The sequence below is a fragment of the Sturnira hondurensis genome, unplaced genomic scaffold, assembly GCF_014824575.4.
Source record: "Sturnira hondurensis isolate 20B ecotype Veracruz unplaced genomic scaffold, ASM1482457v3 Scaffold0004322, whole genome shotgun sequence".
NCBI classification, from domain to species: Eukaryota; Metazoa; Chordata; class Mammalia; order Chiroptera; family Phyllostomidae; genus Sturnira; species Sturnira hondurensis.
The window spans coordinates 3,357,043-3,372,078 of NW_028076953.1; the positions used below are offsets into that span (position 1 = coordinate 3,357,043).

General features: G+C 38.5%; 1 protein-coding gene across 1 annotated transcript in view; it reads right to left on the reverse strand.

Moving 5' to 3' along the window:
• The window catches only part of DIPK1A (divergent protein kinase domain 1A), a 126,789-nt gene that overhangs the window by 11,794 nt on the left and 99,959 nt on the right, over nt 1-15,036 (reverse strand). The window lies entirely within an intron of this gene.

A 15,036-nucleotide genomic window follows, 5' to 3' on the forward strand; every position in this document is an offset into this window, starting at 1 on the left:
GAGTGTCTTTCTGTCTCACCTGTATTCTTTTGCACACACACAACACAACACACACGCAAACTGTGGACACAGAAACTTCACTACAAGTTTAATTCATGGTCCCAACTGCTTCTAAAAATTCTCGGTAAGGAGTAATAATCAAAAGAAAATAAACATGAGATCTGTACAGCAAATTTACAAGAAAATGGAAGAAAGGAATAGGAAAAGCAAGTGTCTTACACTTTTCAGAAAAACACTGCCCTGCAGCAGAGCAAACATGGCTATGAACTCAAAGGACTCAATGAAACAGTTTAAAGTAAGACATCAACAGAAAATAAGTGCTCAGTAACAGCAACCATTATTTTGCACAGCCAAACTTTCTTTTAAGTAAGAGGCATCAAAAGGTTTTGAAAATGTAAGGATCAGACAATGTAACACCCAATAATGTCTCCTGAACTATCAGAGGATGAATTTCAGGCAACCAAGATCTGAATGGAGAACTAAACACGGACACCAGTCGAAAGGGAGGGCTGGGATGAAAATCACCTGGGAATCTATTTCTTGACAAATATTATAGAATGTCTGATAGTTAACGGATGCTTACTATGTGTCAAGCACTGTTCCAGTGCTATATTTTTATTATCATGAAAACAACCCTGTTATAGCCATGGAATCTATTGTTATATCCATTGTAAAAATAAAAAAACAAGTATCCGTTAAGTAATTTGCTCAGGCCACACAATTACAAATGACAACACCAAGATTCCACCCTAGGCAGTCTGGTTCCAGAGGTCATTCTTTTAAGCAATACTGTATGTTGTTTATAATGTTACTATTACAAACTGTATTAGTAAAAGCAATAAAATTAAGAAGAATCAAGAAGGGACATGTAAGCAGATGGCATGTGGCAAAAGGCTGTTGATTTCCTTATCTTTACCATCCAAGATCAAAAAATAACATTTACATTTAGTAAATCAAATTATAGAGACAGAAATACATTCAAAAGTATAAAAATGATCACCAGAAGAAATAATAATAATAATAATAATACATTGATTAAAATTAGGTGGAATAGCCCTGGCTGGTGTAGCTCAGTGGATTGAGCACAGGCCTGTAAACCAGATGATCGCGGTTCGATTCCCAGTCAGGGCACATGACTGGGTTGCAGGCCAGTTCCCAGCCGAGGACGCATGAGAGGCAACCGTACATTGATATTTCTCTCCTTCCCTTCCCCTCTACAGATAAATAAACTTAAAAAAAATTAGGTGGAATAAAGAAGATGGGATGACATATAATAATTTTATCATTGCTTGTAATACAGAGTAAACAGATATGGTCTAAAGAAATAAAATACATTTTTATAAGTATAATACAGCCCTGGCCTGGTAGTTCAGTCGGCTGGAGCATTGTCCTGATATATCAAGGTTGCAGGTTCTACCTCTGGTCAGGGCACATACAAGAATCAGCCAATGAATGCATTGTAGAACAACAAATGGATGTGTCTGTCTGTCTTTCTGTATGTCTGTCTCTTTCTCTCTCCTCTCTCTCTTTCATCAATATAAAAAGTTATAGTATAAAGCTAACCACTGGAAGAGCTAAAAACAGAATACAAACCTTCCTAAATTATCAGAAGGTACATGCATAAAACAACTTAAAGAAATAGACAACCTATAGAAAAAGATAGAAACCAATCTTTAAAAACATAAAGTAGGTCATAAAATGTGATACACAACCAAGTCATATCTATAAATGTCAATGGGATAAGTTCACCTAAATAAAAATATCCTTAAAAAGTGTCAAAAAAGTTGAAAATAAAAGATGGTACAGATATATTAGCTAAAAACAGAGATTAGAAGATGAGGATCAGAGGAATTCTCTCAGCTACAGGAATATAGCCTTTTATTTTTATTTTATATTGGTTAATCCCTTCATTCTGCTTTCTTTAGATTTTTTCTTATATTTTCAATTTTTAATTCATCCACCTGTTTTGTTCTTTGTCATTTACTAATGTAATTAAGACTTTACATTCTTCTCTAAATAGTTCTTCAATTGTATGCTTAGCTTTAGTTTCTGATGTATTTTATTTTAATTGATTTTAGAGAGAGAGAAATATTGATTTGTTGTTCCACTCATTTATGCCTTCATTGATTGATTCTTATACGTGCTCTGACTGGAGATCCAACCTACAACCTTGGTGTATCAGAACAAAGCTCTACCCAACTCAGTTACCTGGCCAGGGCTCTGATGTATTTTAAAAAATGTTATTATTGTTACTTCCTAGATACTTAATTTTTTGATTTGTACTTTCTCTTTGACCGAATAATTAAAATAATATTTTAAATTTGTCAAACAGATTTTTGTTAATTTCAAGTTATGTTATATTGTGATTGGAAAATATTGTTTCTCCCATTTCCATTAAGTGTAATACATAAAGTTTGTGTCTAATACTTTCCACAGTTTGCTGCACGAATAAAATAGCCTTGTTAGAGATGGAGAGTCCTGTCCATGTGAAGAGTGAAGTGCCGACACCCAGGAACTGCTGCCCTTCAGTTATCATTAGCAGGGGAGTTCCTCCGAGAGCCCTAGGCCATGCGTGCCTTCTCCTTCGGACCTGGTTGTAATCACGAATAGTAGGTTCCGTCTCCATAGGCCAGGAGGAGCAGAGGAGCAGAGTCATGGTTCTTAGATTCAAGTCTCCCGGAGACCAGAGAGAGATGCTCAACATTTTTTTCCCAGGTCAATTTCTGGGGACTTTTAGGAAAATCATCTGTTTGGCATCTTTGCTTGGTAGCAGGGGGCTATCGATTTCACTGGCATGTTTCTTTACTGAGGCAAAAGGTGGTAGGAGTTCTGAGGCCTTATACAGGAGCTGGTAGGGTTCCTCAGAAACTAAGATTCCATAAACCATATTCCCTGACCACAAAGAAATGAGAAATCAACAAGAAAAATCATGTAAAAATAAATACAGATATGTTTGGAAACTAAAAAGCACATTTCTTACCTGCCATAAGGGGTGGGGGAGATTAGGGGTGGAGGGATTGAACACAAAGGAAAAAGGACTCATGGTCATGGACAACAGTGTGGCGATTTCTGGGGGGAGCGAGGTATAAGGGGACTAAATGGTAATGGAAAAAATACAATAATAAAAAAACTAAAAGCACATTCCTAACTAATGTGTGGACTAACGGAGAAATTGCAATGGAAATGCAAAGTATCTAGAACTGAACAACAACAACAACAAAGGTATACACATCAAAACTTGTGGGATGCAGCTAATGCAGTTCTTAGAGGGAAATTTTCAACCTTAAACACAATGATGAAAAAACAAGAGACAGTATAAGTAGTTAGCACTCAACTAAAGAGGCTTAATAACCGAGCAATAAATGATACCAAATGCTAGTTCTTTGAAAACTTGAATAAAAGAGGTAAATCTTCAGTAAGGCCGATCATGAGAAAAAGGTGCACATAAAGATGACGGGAAAAGAAAGAGTTGTGACAGTGAACAGTGTTAACAACTCCATGGCAATGCATTTGAAATAAGCATTTTGTGTAGAAAAATATAAATAATAAAAATGATGCAAGAAGAAGTAGAAAATCTGAATAAGACTGACAAACATTTTTTTCTTAAACCAAAGGAGGAGCCCTGGCTGGGTGGCTTAGGTGGTAGGAGCATCATCCCACACACCACAAGGTTGCTGGTTCAATTCCTCGTCAGGGCACATACCTGGGTTGCCCATTTGATCCCTGGTTGGGGTGTGTGAGGGAGGCAACCAGTGGATGTTTCTTTCTCACATCAATGTCTCTCTCCCTCTCTGTCTCTCAAATCAATGAGCATATCTTCAGGTGAGGATTAAAAAATTGAATCAATAACCAAAAATATTAGGTCACAGTACAGTCTAGGAGGACCTCAGCGTGTGATACAGGATTTTTGGAAGACTGAAAAACAGGTAACAAAAATGGGGACATCTGCAACAGTGTCAATAATAAAGAAAAAATAAAATAAAGTAAAACAACAATAAAAAGGTAACAACATAAATGCCCATCAAGCAAATGGCTGAATAAATTGTGGTATGGTCATACAATAAATACTATTAAGTAATTAAAATAAAAGAATTTGGCCTATACATACCATCAAATGGAAAAATGTTGAAAACTTAATTTCAAATGGAAAAAGTTGCAGAATATATGCAGTTTAGTATCATTTATTAAAGTTTAGAAATGTACACAGCAAGGCTGTGTATTATTTACACCCCCACACAGAGTGCAATTATGAAAACATGATTGCAAGACGGTGGCACTCCTGGGGAGGAGGAAGGAGACTAGCAGAGAAGACAGAGTTTGCCTGCACCATAATGATTTTTTTCTTTCTAAAATGAAGCAAATACTATGAAAAGTTAAGAGATGGGAGGTACCCGGTACTTGTCATGTTGTCTACATGGTAACATTGTTCTAAGAGCTTTCACGTATATCTCTTTAATCTTCGCACCCTCCCTATGAAGAGGTATTACCATTATCTCCATTTTACTGAAAAACAAACTGAGGCAGGAGAGGTTAAGAAAAGGTTAAGAAGCAAAACCGGTTTAGTGGTGGTGCTGAAATCTGACTAACCCACATGTCTGCCCCCAGAGCTGGTGCTTTTAACTATGGAGGTAAAAGAACCAGAATGACATGTCTTGGAAAGGAAAGTGTAAAGCAGGTGTCTGGATCAATACCCATCCCCAGTGCTCCTACTACGGGGTTCTGGTCACACTCCCTCCCTCTGCACAAGCAACTCCGAGTAGGGTCAGGACTTTCATATTTGTTTCCTTAGGACTTCACACAAATGTCCAACATATAGTCAAATGCATATAAAAAGCATTCTTGTTGAATGGATAAATGAATGAAGTGCATTCTGGGTGTTTATCCAGAAATGAAGCACTTTATTATGAACAATTTCTGGGATAGGACTAATAGAGCTAACCCTTCAACTGTCCCAATGTTTGGCTCCTGAATCTTGAGGAACCCTTTATCCATATATCTTGCCCTGGTCAAGACTTAAATGTGCCCCTTCCCACAATACCCATCAGCCAATGAATAACTGTAAGGCTGTGTATTTTCTTCCTGAGCCTATATTCTTCCTCCTGTCTTTTCTTATCATCCCAAATCTAATATCATATACGGTATGTTATCTTCCCTGGTAAAAATAAGATGATTTGAAGGCAGAGACACTATCATATTCATCTTTGAACTTCCCTTTCCCCTCTAGCAAATAACACAGAATTTAGTAAATGTTTATTAAATAATAGGCCCTGGCTCGTGTGGCTCAGTGGACTGAGTACTGGCCTCGGAATAGAAGGGTTGCTGGTTGGATTCCCAGTCAGGGCACAAGCCCCGGTTGCCAGCCAGGTCACCAGTAGGGGGTGCTCGAGAGGCAACCACATATTGATGTTTTCCCTCCCTCCCCCCTCTCTAAAAATAAATAAATAAAATCTTAAAAAAAAAAAAAGACCATACCAATTTTTATTTTATGGGCCCAGCATGCTTCCGCTATGCAACTCTGCTACAGAACAGTAATTTTCATTTTGAAACCTCATTGAGGACAAATGAATACTTTTCTGTAAAATTATACCTTATCAGCAAGCTGTTAAGCAGTGAAGATAAACCTGACATTCAGCTAAAAGAATCACATTCTTGTTTTGAGTAAAGGCCTCAAGCCAACCCTGCATCAAAGAGGCAGTCACAAAAAACAGGCTTTTCAACTTGTGGCTTCCATCACAAACCAAAAGCAAATCTCCCCCATGCTTGTACAAAAAGGACGGTTAGCCACACACTTGTTTTGTTTTTCAGTCAGGGCCATACACAACTATAATCACTGTCAGTAATCTGATCTTCTAACTAAAAATACACAGAGATTACAAAGAATGTTCAACTTTACAATAGAAAACGTCAAAGGTTTTTCCTTCCCTGAGTTGTTCTTATTACTACAATGATTTTACTAGACACTCTCCTTTGCTTGCACATAGCACCATAGTACCAGAAGATGGCGCTCTTTGGCTAAATTTTACAAAACCCACCTAAAATGAAAGAGGAATTTCATAAACAATGACAATTGTACCACAGGGGCAATGACAATGAACAGATGCACAGTACTAGGTTTTAAATAATTTTCTAAGATTAATGTTCTAAGAATGTATTTGAGATCATCTTATCAATTTCTCCTTACTTAGGAAAAAACAGCAGAATTGGGTTCTTAACGCCTGAAAATTCTCCAAGTCTCTAGTCAGCATCCTCTCCCTACACCACCCTTTCAAAATCTTCACCATTCTCTGCACTCACTGTATCTTCAACTTCTCATGTTTTCTCCTCTCTCCTGACTTTTTTTCTCGGCCATTAACGGTGCTCATTGCATTCTCTGTTTTCATCTCACACCACACACACACACACACACACACACACCCTCTCCACTCTTTCCTTCCCTTCTGTTGTAATATCTCTAATTTACTTCAAAATACCTCAGCATACACAGTATGGTGATGTATGGTGGTGCTGGTGGTGCTGGTGGTGTGTGTGCAGGTAAATTTACAGTCCAAGTGCTTCTAATATCCTGATCAGGCTTGTAGAGGTGCTCAGCTAGAGTTTTAATGAGGTAATAAGGAAACCTATGCTCCATATCTTGATCAAGATTAATTCATTTCTTAGATCTGTTATTAGCAAATTAATAGATACTGGTGAAATATGTGGCCTGTTAAATAGCATGGCAAAATCAGAAATGCCTATTGGTGCAATGGAAGGTACTGAAGATATGTAAATTGGTTAAAATATGAGATATTCCCTACCTTTCACAAAGAGGGTATAAGAACTAGCTGCAGCTATAACCTGTGTCTTTAGGGAGGTACCCAGTGCTAATCATTTTACAACAGAGGTTCTCGGACTTTAGGGAGCTTCAGGTCCTCTGGAGGTCTTGTTCAAACACAGACAGCTGAACATCACTCTCAGTGTCTCTGCCTCATTAGGTTTTATGGGGAGCTGAAAATCTGCATCTGCAGCAAGTTGCCAGATGACACCAACAGTGCTGGTCAAAGAGACAACCTTCTGAGAACCACTGGCTCAGAATTTCTAGTTCCCTGATGCTGGTTAGAAGGGCAATAATAAGCTTGCCTCTGGAGCATCATTGCTTCGGCCTTTCATGCAAGTTGACAGTGACAGTTAGAATGACAGAACTTAGGAGTTTACAGATTGATGACACGAAATGCTTTGTAACTTGTAAATAAGCATGTGCTGAATAAATGCCTATATGTGCAGCAGAAATAATTCTCATTATAACCTAGTAATGTGGTTGTATGGGAGTATTAATACTCACCTCTATCAAACATGTCACATGGCTGCCATTATCTTTCAAAACAGACCTATGGACATGCATGACCAAACTGCATTAGGTTAACTTAAAATTATTTCCCAGACAAAAGGTAGAAGCAACCCAAGGGTCCATCAATGGATGAATGAATAAACAAAATGTGGCCTAAACAAAACACACAATGGCAGCTTTAAAAAGGAAATTGCGAAACATTGCTACAATATGGATGAAACTTCAGGGTATTATGCTAAGTGAAATAAGCCAGTCACACAAAAAAATTACTGTATGGTTCCACTTCCGAGGTCTCTAAGGTAGTCAATTTCATAGAAACAGAAAGGAGAAGGGTGGATGTTAGGTCCTAGGCATAGGAGGAATGGGAAGTTGTTTAAAGGGAATGGAGTTTCATTTCTGCAAGATGAAAAAGGTATGGAGACTGGTTACACACAATGTGGACATACTTAGCACTACTGAACTGCACACTTAAGAATGATTAAGATTCACTATAGAAAACAGTGTGGACATTGCTCAAGAAATTAAAAATAGAGCTACCAGACTTCTGCCAACATGGAGGCGTAGGTGGAAACACTGTGCCTCCTCTCACAACCAAATTTAAAATCAACAAAGTTTCAGTAACAAAAACGCAGCCAAAACACAGAATATTGAACTATACGGAAGTCCGACAACAACGAACCGTTCAGCCAGACTGGTAAGAGGGGCCGAGCCAGCAGCAGAGCACTGTGGGGCAGGAAAGATCTCCCAACCCAGGCATGCAGGCAGCCGTGGGCGGATCCCAGGTGTGGGGTAGCAACAGGCGGACCCAGTGAGGGCACAAGGCAGCAGGCTGACTGCGGTCACACATTCGAATGCAGATAAACCAGCATAGGAGCGAGCAGTGAGACAGACCACACAAGCCCCAGGGGCGGGAAGCAGCAGAGGGGACTGCTATTGCCCCTCTTGGACCCCACCCCCACATACAACCCAACGACTGAGTTGCCCCACCCTGGTGAACACCTAGGGCTCCACTCCTCATATGTAACCGGTGTGAACAGATGAAAACATGGCTCAACTCAAAGCCCCAGAGCCGGTAACTCTAAGCGACCAAGAAATAGCCAACCTCTCAGATGCAAAACACTGGTGATCAGGATGCTCACAGAACTGGTCGATTTTAGTCACAAATTAGAGGAACATATGAAGGCTAAACTAATTGAAATGAAGGGAAATGCACAGGAAACCAATAGTGATGGAAAGGAAAACTAGGACTCAAATCAAGGGAGTAGAGCAGAAAAAAGAAAAAAAAATGACCAAACAGAAAAATATGAAGAAACAACAATTCAAAAAATTGAGGAGAGGCTTAGGAACCTCAAGGACATCTTTAAATGTTCCAACATCCGAATTATAGGGGTACCAGAAGGGGAAAAGGAACAGCCATGAGTGGGAAACTTATTTGAACAAATAATAAAGGAGAACTTCCCCAGTCTGGCAAAGGAAATAGACTTCCAGGAAATCCAGGAAGCTCAGAGAGTCCCAAAGAAGGTGGACCCAAGGAGGAACACACCAAGGCACATCATAATCACATTAGCCAAGATTAAAATGAAGGAGAGATTCCTGGAAGCAGCAAGAGATAAGGGGACAGTCACCTACAAAGGAGTTCTCATCAGACTGTCAGCTGATTTCTCAAAAGAGACTTTACAGGCAAGAAGTGGCTGGGAAGAAGTATTCCAAGTCATGAAATCCAAAGACCTACAGCCAAGATTGCTCTATCCAGCAAAACTTTCATTTAGAATGGAAGGACAGATAAAGTGCTTCTCAGATAAGATTCAAGGAGTTCATCATCACCAAGCCCTTATTATATGAAATGTTAAAGGGACTTATCTGAGAAAAAGAAGATAAAAATAGGAACAGTGAAAGGACAGCAAACTCACAGTTATTAACAACCACACCTACAATAAAAACAAACCAAGAGGACAGCTAGATCAGGAGCAGAACCATAGACATGAAGAACACATGGAGGGTTAGCAACAGGGGAGTGGGAGGAGGAAAAGGGGGGAGAAGATACAGAAAATAAGTAGCATAGATGGTAGGTAGAAAATAGACAGTGGGGAGGGCAAGAATAGTAGGGAAAATATAGAATCTGAAGAACTTGAGACACGTGGACATAAACTAAATGGGGGGGGGTAATGGTGGGGGAGGTGGTGTGCAGGGTGGAGGGGAATGAAGGGGGGAATTAGAACAACTGTAATGGCATAATCAATAAAATATATTTAAAAAAAATAAAAGTTATCTAAAAGACAAAAAAACAGAGCTACCATATGATCTGACAATTCCATTTGTGGGTATTTATCCAAAGGAAAGTAAAACATTAACTTGAACAGATATACACATTCCCATTATTTACAATGGCCAAGATGATGGGTTTTGCTTTGTTTGTTTGTTTTTACTAAATCTAGCAGCACTACTTCCAGTCTCAATCATGTGCTTCTTGTTTATTTTTCCATATCCTCTACTACTCTATAAGCATATTTGGGGCCAGGACATGTCTTATCTCTATACCTTTGGAATCTAGCACAGTGCTAGTAGGCACAGAACTAAAATGACATGGTGTTTTATCACTGGCTCGTTCCTTCTAAGCTGGCTTTCACCCACAGTCTCTTTATTGCTTCCCAGGAATGATGGCAAAGGCTCACAATGACACCACTTGTCTGGGGATTGCAGTGACCATCACATGATGTGAGCACAGCACAACGCACGGAGGCCACCTGAACTGCTACTGTAAGCAAACCAGTAGGATTACCCTTCAAATAAAGCTTATGTTTGTTAAGATCTGAAATCAACTTGTTCAGTAAATATTTTTCTATAAATTCACAAAGAAAAGATTGGTAACCTAATTCAAGTTGGCACAAAGGAAGACTATGTTTTTCTTCAAAGGAAGAAATTAAGCTTGCACTTTAAAAATAGTATGTACCAAGTAGATTGGCTCTATATATTTTACAAATATAAGATAATGGAACAAAATGAACCTCTGGAGTCAAGTAATAATTAATCCTTAGCAGATACAAAGTTAAATGAAATTGTTGGCTACGTATTGCTATCTAACTGAAAACATGGTTATAATAAATACATTACATTTAGTATATGTTAAGCTAGTTGTTTTAAGCAACAGACCATCATCTCTAGAAATTAAATCTTAAAAGAGACTATAATAAAATTTAGAGGCTCTTTCATCTTATAATGCTTCAATTTTAAAGCACATGCTCTTGTAATAGTCACAAAGGCTCACCAGAATGGCACTGTGATTTCTCAGTAGTACCCAGGTAGAACCGCACTCTGATCACAGAGGCACATGCCAGAAATACCAATATTAAACAATGTTGTCCTGAAAATGTATAGAAGAAAAAGTTCACTCCCTCCCTCACCTTTTTGTTTCTTTTTTAAAGAACTCAGCAAACTACAGAGCCAAACTGTGCAAAATTTCTTTATGATTAGGCTCTAAATAGGACTTGATTAAATAATGAGTAAATCAGTGATTTCTATGATCAGAGAAAATGTGCCATACAATGAGTTTGTTATATTGTATAACATCATATTTAGGTTGGAGAGAGAGAGAGAGAGAGAGAGAGAGCGAGAGCGAGAGCGAGAGCGAGAGAGAGGGAGACAGAGAGAAGCACAACTGAAATAAAAATCCTCCCAACACATCTAATTAGGGTTGCTCAGTGTCAGAGAGCCGCCTTCACACAACTTCCACAGGTCACCCCTGGCCTCCCAGGGTGCGCCACCCCCACTCCATTTCCCTTCTGGGATGCTTTAAAAGCCTATTATGCACTTCACTGGAAACCAGTTCTAAGTAACGGATATGACAGTGGGAAGTTTCATACTTTTATTAAAAACCGAAAATAAGAAACTTGAATTAAAATTGCAAATTAATGTACAATGTACAAAATTAATTCCAGTTTTGGCTTCTAGCCTCCTAGATACTTAGATAAATTAAGAATCCTATTAACCTTATAATATCTTTTTTTAAATGTTTAAAAATTTTAAATTAACTTTATAATATCTTTGAACAACAATTACCCAACAATTAGAGAAAACATCTCTGGGAAATTATAGTAATACTCTATAGTGATTTCCAATGTTGAAATTATAATAGACTTGATTACTAAAAGAGACTAATACACAGAGTTCATAATTTATATGAAATACATACCTGATTTGTTCAACATTTTAAGTTTGTTTTTAAAATTTACAATAAAAGGACAAAAGAGGAAAATATATTAATTTACAGGCGGCCAAATAGCTGTAGTTCAGTGGCTACTAATACATGGTTCTGGGAATTCTCAGATCTAACATTAATTAGCATCTTGCTTTTGGGGATAAAAGTGCCAAGGAAGCTGGGTTTATAATTAAAAGGAGAAAGATGCTCCTCAGTGCCTTTCCAAACCGCTTCTATCTTATAAGGCCCTGCAGAAGTTCTATCTCCTCCACAGAGCCTTTCTCTGCTGTTCTACCCACAGTGATCTCTCTAGTCACTGAAGCCTTCTTCCTGAGATTTTTTTTGTAGTTCAACTATTTATAGTAATAACTGAGTAATTTTTACCTGATGTGATGGTCTCTGGATGTATCAGCTTGTCTACCCTGAAGTCCCCAGTTAATAAAGCAAATGATAATCTAGGTGTTGCTGTAAAGGTCTGTAGAGGTGATTCAAGCCCTTAATCAACTGACTTGAAGAGATTATCCTAGACAGACACGTAGGCCTGATTCAATTACTTGAAGGGCCTTAGGACACCAGCGGAGGCCCCCCTGATGAAGACACTCTATCTGTGGCTGCCTAGAAGTTCCAGACTGCGCTTTTCAACAGCCTACCCTATAGACTTCAGACTTGCCTCCCTCCCAGTTGAGTAAGCCAATTCCTTGTAATAAGTTCTTCTTTAAAAAATCGAGATAGAATTGACACATAACATTGTATTAGTTTCAGGTCTATAACATAATAATTTGATACTTGTATATACCAATAAATTTGGTATTTGTATATACAGATGCTCCTTGACTTACGATGGCGTTACATCCCAAGAAGCCCATTGTAAATTGAAAGTACCATTCAATCAAAAATGTATTTAATACACCTAACACAGCTTAGCCTTGCCTACCTCAAATGTGCTCAGAACACACATCAGCCTAGAGTTGGGGAAAATTATCTAACAAAAAGTCAACAAAGTGTTGAACATCTTGTACTTTATGACATGCATTATTTTCACAATCATAATGTTGAAAAATCATAAGCTGAACCATCATAGGTTGGAGGCCACCTATTTCCTTGACAGGAACTTGAGTTAACATCCATCACCATACAGTTACAAATTTGTTTTTCTTGTGATAACTTTTAAGTCTAGCCTTCTGGAAACTTTCAAATATACAATGCAGTATTATTAACCTTTTAATACATGAATTCATTTTATTCTTACAACCATTTGATGAGACATACAGCGCTATTAATCCTCATTTTTCAGAAGCTAAATAACATGTCCAAGCTTACACAGCTAAGGAACAGCAAAGGTAGAACTCAAACCTGAAGCTCCTTTATTCCAATGCTTGTGCTCTTAACCACTGCACTAGATATGACCCCTCACACACACGTGGGAAGAGAGGGAAAGAGAGAGGAGAAGAAAGCTCTGTAGGATGAGACAGACTACGATTTTAAACACAGGTAAACTATGTACATCACACTCTACTGATCACCTGTCATTCCTAACTCCTAAACAATGATCTTGGCTTGGAGGCAAAGTTCCGAATGGGGCAGTCACAGTAATCCTCTGGAGACTTTAATGTCAATTTAATGGATAAGAAATGGAAGAACATAATTCTAGTATAATTTAACACTTATTTGCCTTGAAACTTGAAAATGATAAAAACATTTTCTAAGCCTAAAGTACATCTTTTCCCTAAGGTTGGCTTTTAAAAAAACTGTAGTGTTTCTACATTTGAGAATTATGTTCTTAAAACTTACCAAAACTGGTCATAAGATCAGTAGTACTAAGACAGTACTAATATTGCACAAGAATTATTTGATTAGAACTAAGAAGTAAGCAGAAAAAATATTTTAAGTTACATATTAAAGCTTCAAAGAGCTAACAAGATATTACTTAATCATGACCTGGGAGAGGATAAGATTCGAGAGAGACAAACCTAGAATTTATGGCTGCAGTTGCCCTCAGATGTATGACCTGAAATACACAGTCTTAGGGCAGATAAAAACCCAGTTCAGTTCCTGCCCAGGGTGGGATCTTGGTGCACTATGCGTTGGGCTGAGACCCTGAAGGGCTGAACCCCACGGGTACAGGTGAAGCTAAAGGAACCTCAGAGAGGTAAGCTGACACAGCCTCTTTTTTCCTTGGGGATTTTGCTGATGCTGGGCATGAGCTGAGGTCTGGGAACCAGAACCATAAGCTAGCAGAGAGCTGCTGTGAGGATAAGAAACCAGCAAGCCTTTATAGGAAACTAAGGGAGCCTCAAACATACAGCCAGTTATCCTGTTGGGAGATGTGCCAAATCCTGAGGCTTTACAGAATGGGAGGCTAAAAATCTCATCGGAAAGCTTTGAAAAGCGGAGCAGACGTTTTGGCAGTCTCACAAGATACAGACTAGAGTTATGAACCTGCCAGAGGGAGAAACCCCAATAAATTCCCAGGCTCTCAGTTAAAATCCCTAGAGGGCTATGTTCTTGGAATGAAGATGAGCCAAAAATAGCTTGAGCTTTACTAGAGGTGCAACCCAGCCTCCAGTCCAGTGTCCATGAATGGGTTAAGATGATCGACTACCATTCTAACTGCCTACTGGAGGGAAGAGAAACTATCTGGAGGCCGAATGCAAAACACTGCAGTGCATGCCAAAACACAGTGACAGGACCAGAAAGGAGATAAACACAGACAACAGAATCAGATCCAGGTATTGGAGTTATCCAAAAAGGATTTTAAAATAACTATGTTCATGTTTAAGTAAATACGAACAAGGGTGGAGAAAAATAAATAAAACAATGGACACTTTTAATAGAGAATTGAAATGTATTTGATAGAATCAGGAATACAATATGGCAGTTCCTCAAAAAGTGAAACACAGAATTACTGTCTGATTCAGCAGCTCCACTTCTAGGTACAGACCCAAAAGAACTGAAAGCAGGGACTCAAACAGATACTTGCACACCAGTGTTCACAGCAGCATTATTTACAATAGCCAGAAGGTGGAGACTAGCTGTGGTTGACCCTTGAACAATACAAATTTAAACTGTACAAAAGTCCACTTATATGTGTTTAAAAAAAAAATGCTTTCATAGGCATGGCCGGATGGCTCAGTTGGTTGGAGCGTTGTCCCCGTGCAGCTGAAGGCTGCAGGTTCCATTCCCAGTCAGGGCTCATACCTAGGTACTGGGTCCTTGTCCCCAGTCAGGGTGCATATGGGACCCAGCCATTCAATGTTTCTCTCTCACATGGGTGTTTCTCTCTCCCTCTCTCTCTAAAATCAATAAACATATCCTCAGGTGAAGAGTAAAAAAAAAAGATTTCCTTTTATACTTAAAAAATATTTTTTCCTGCTTGCTTTATAGTTCCAAACAAACAATTCCCATGTAATATTAGTATATTCTGTCTTAGTGCTACTAGTTTTAGTAAATATTAAAAACATAATTCCCAAATACAGAGAGACTATATTTTTTTAGCCAGTTTTAAAGAAAAGATATG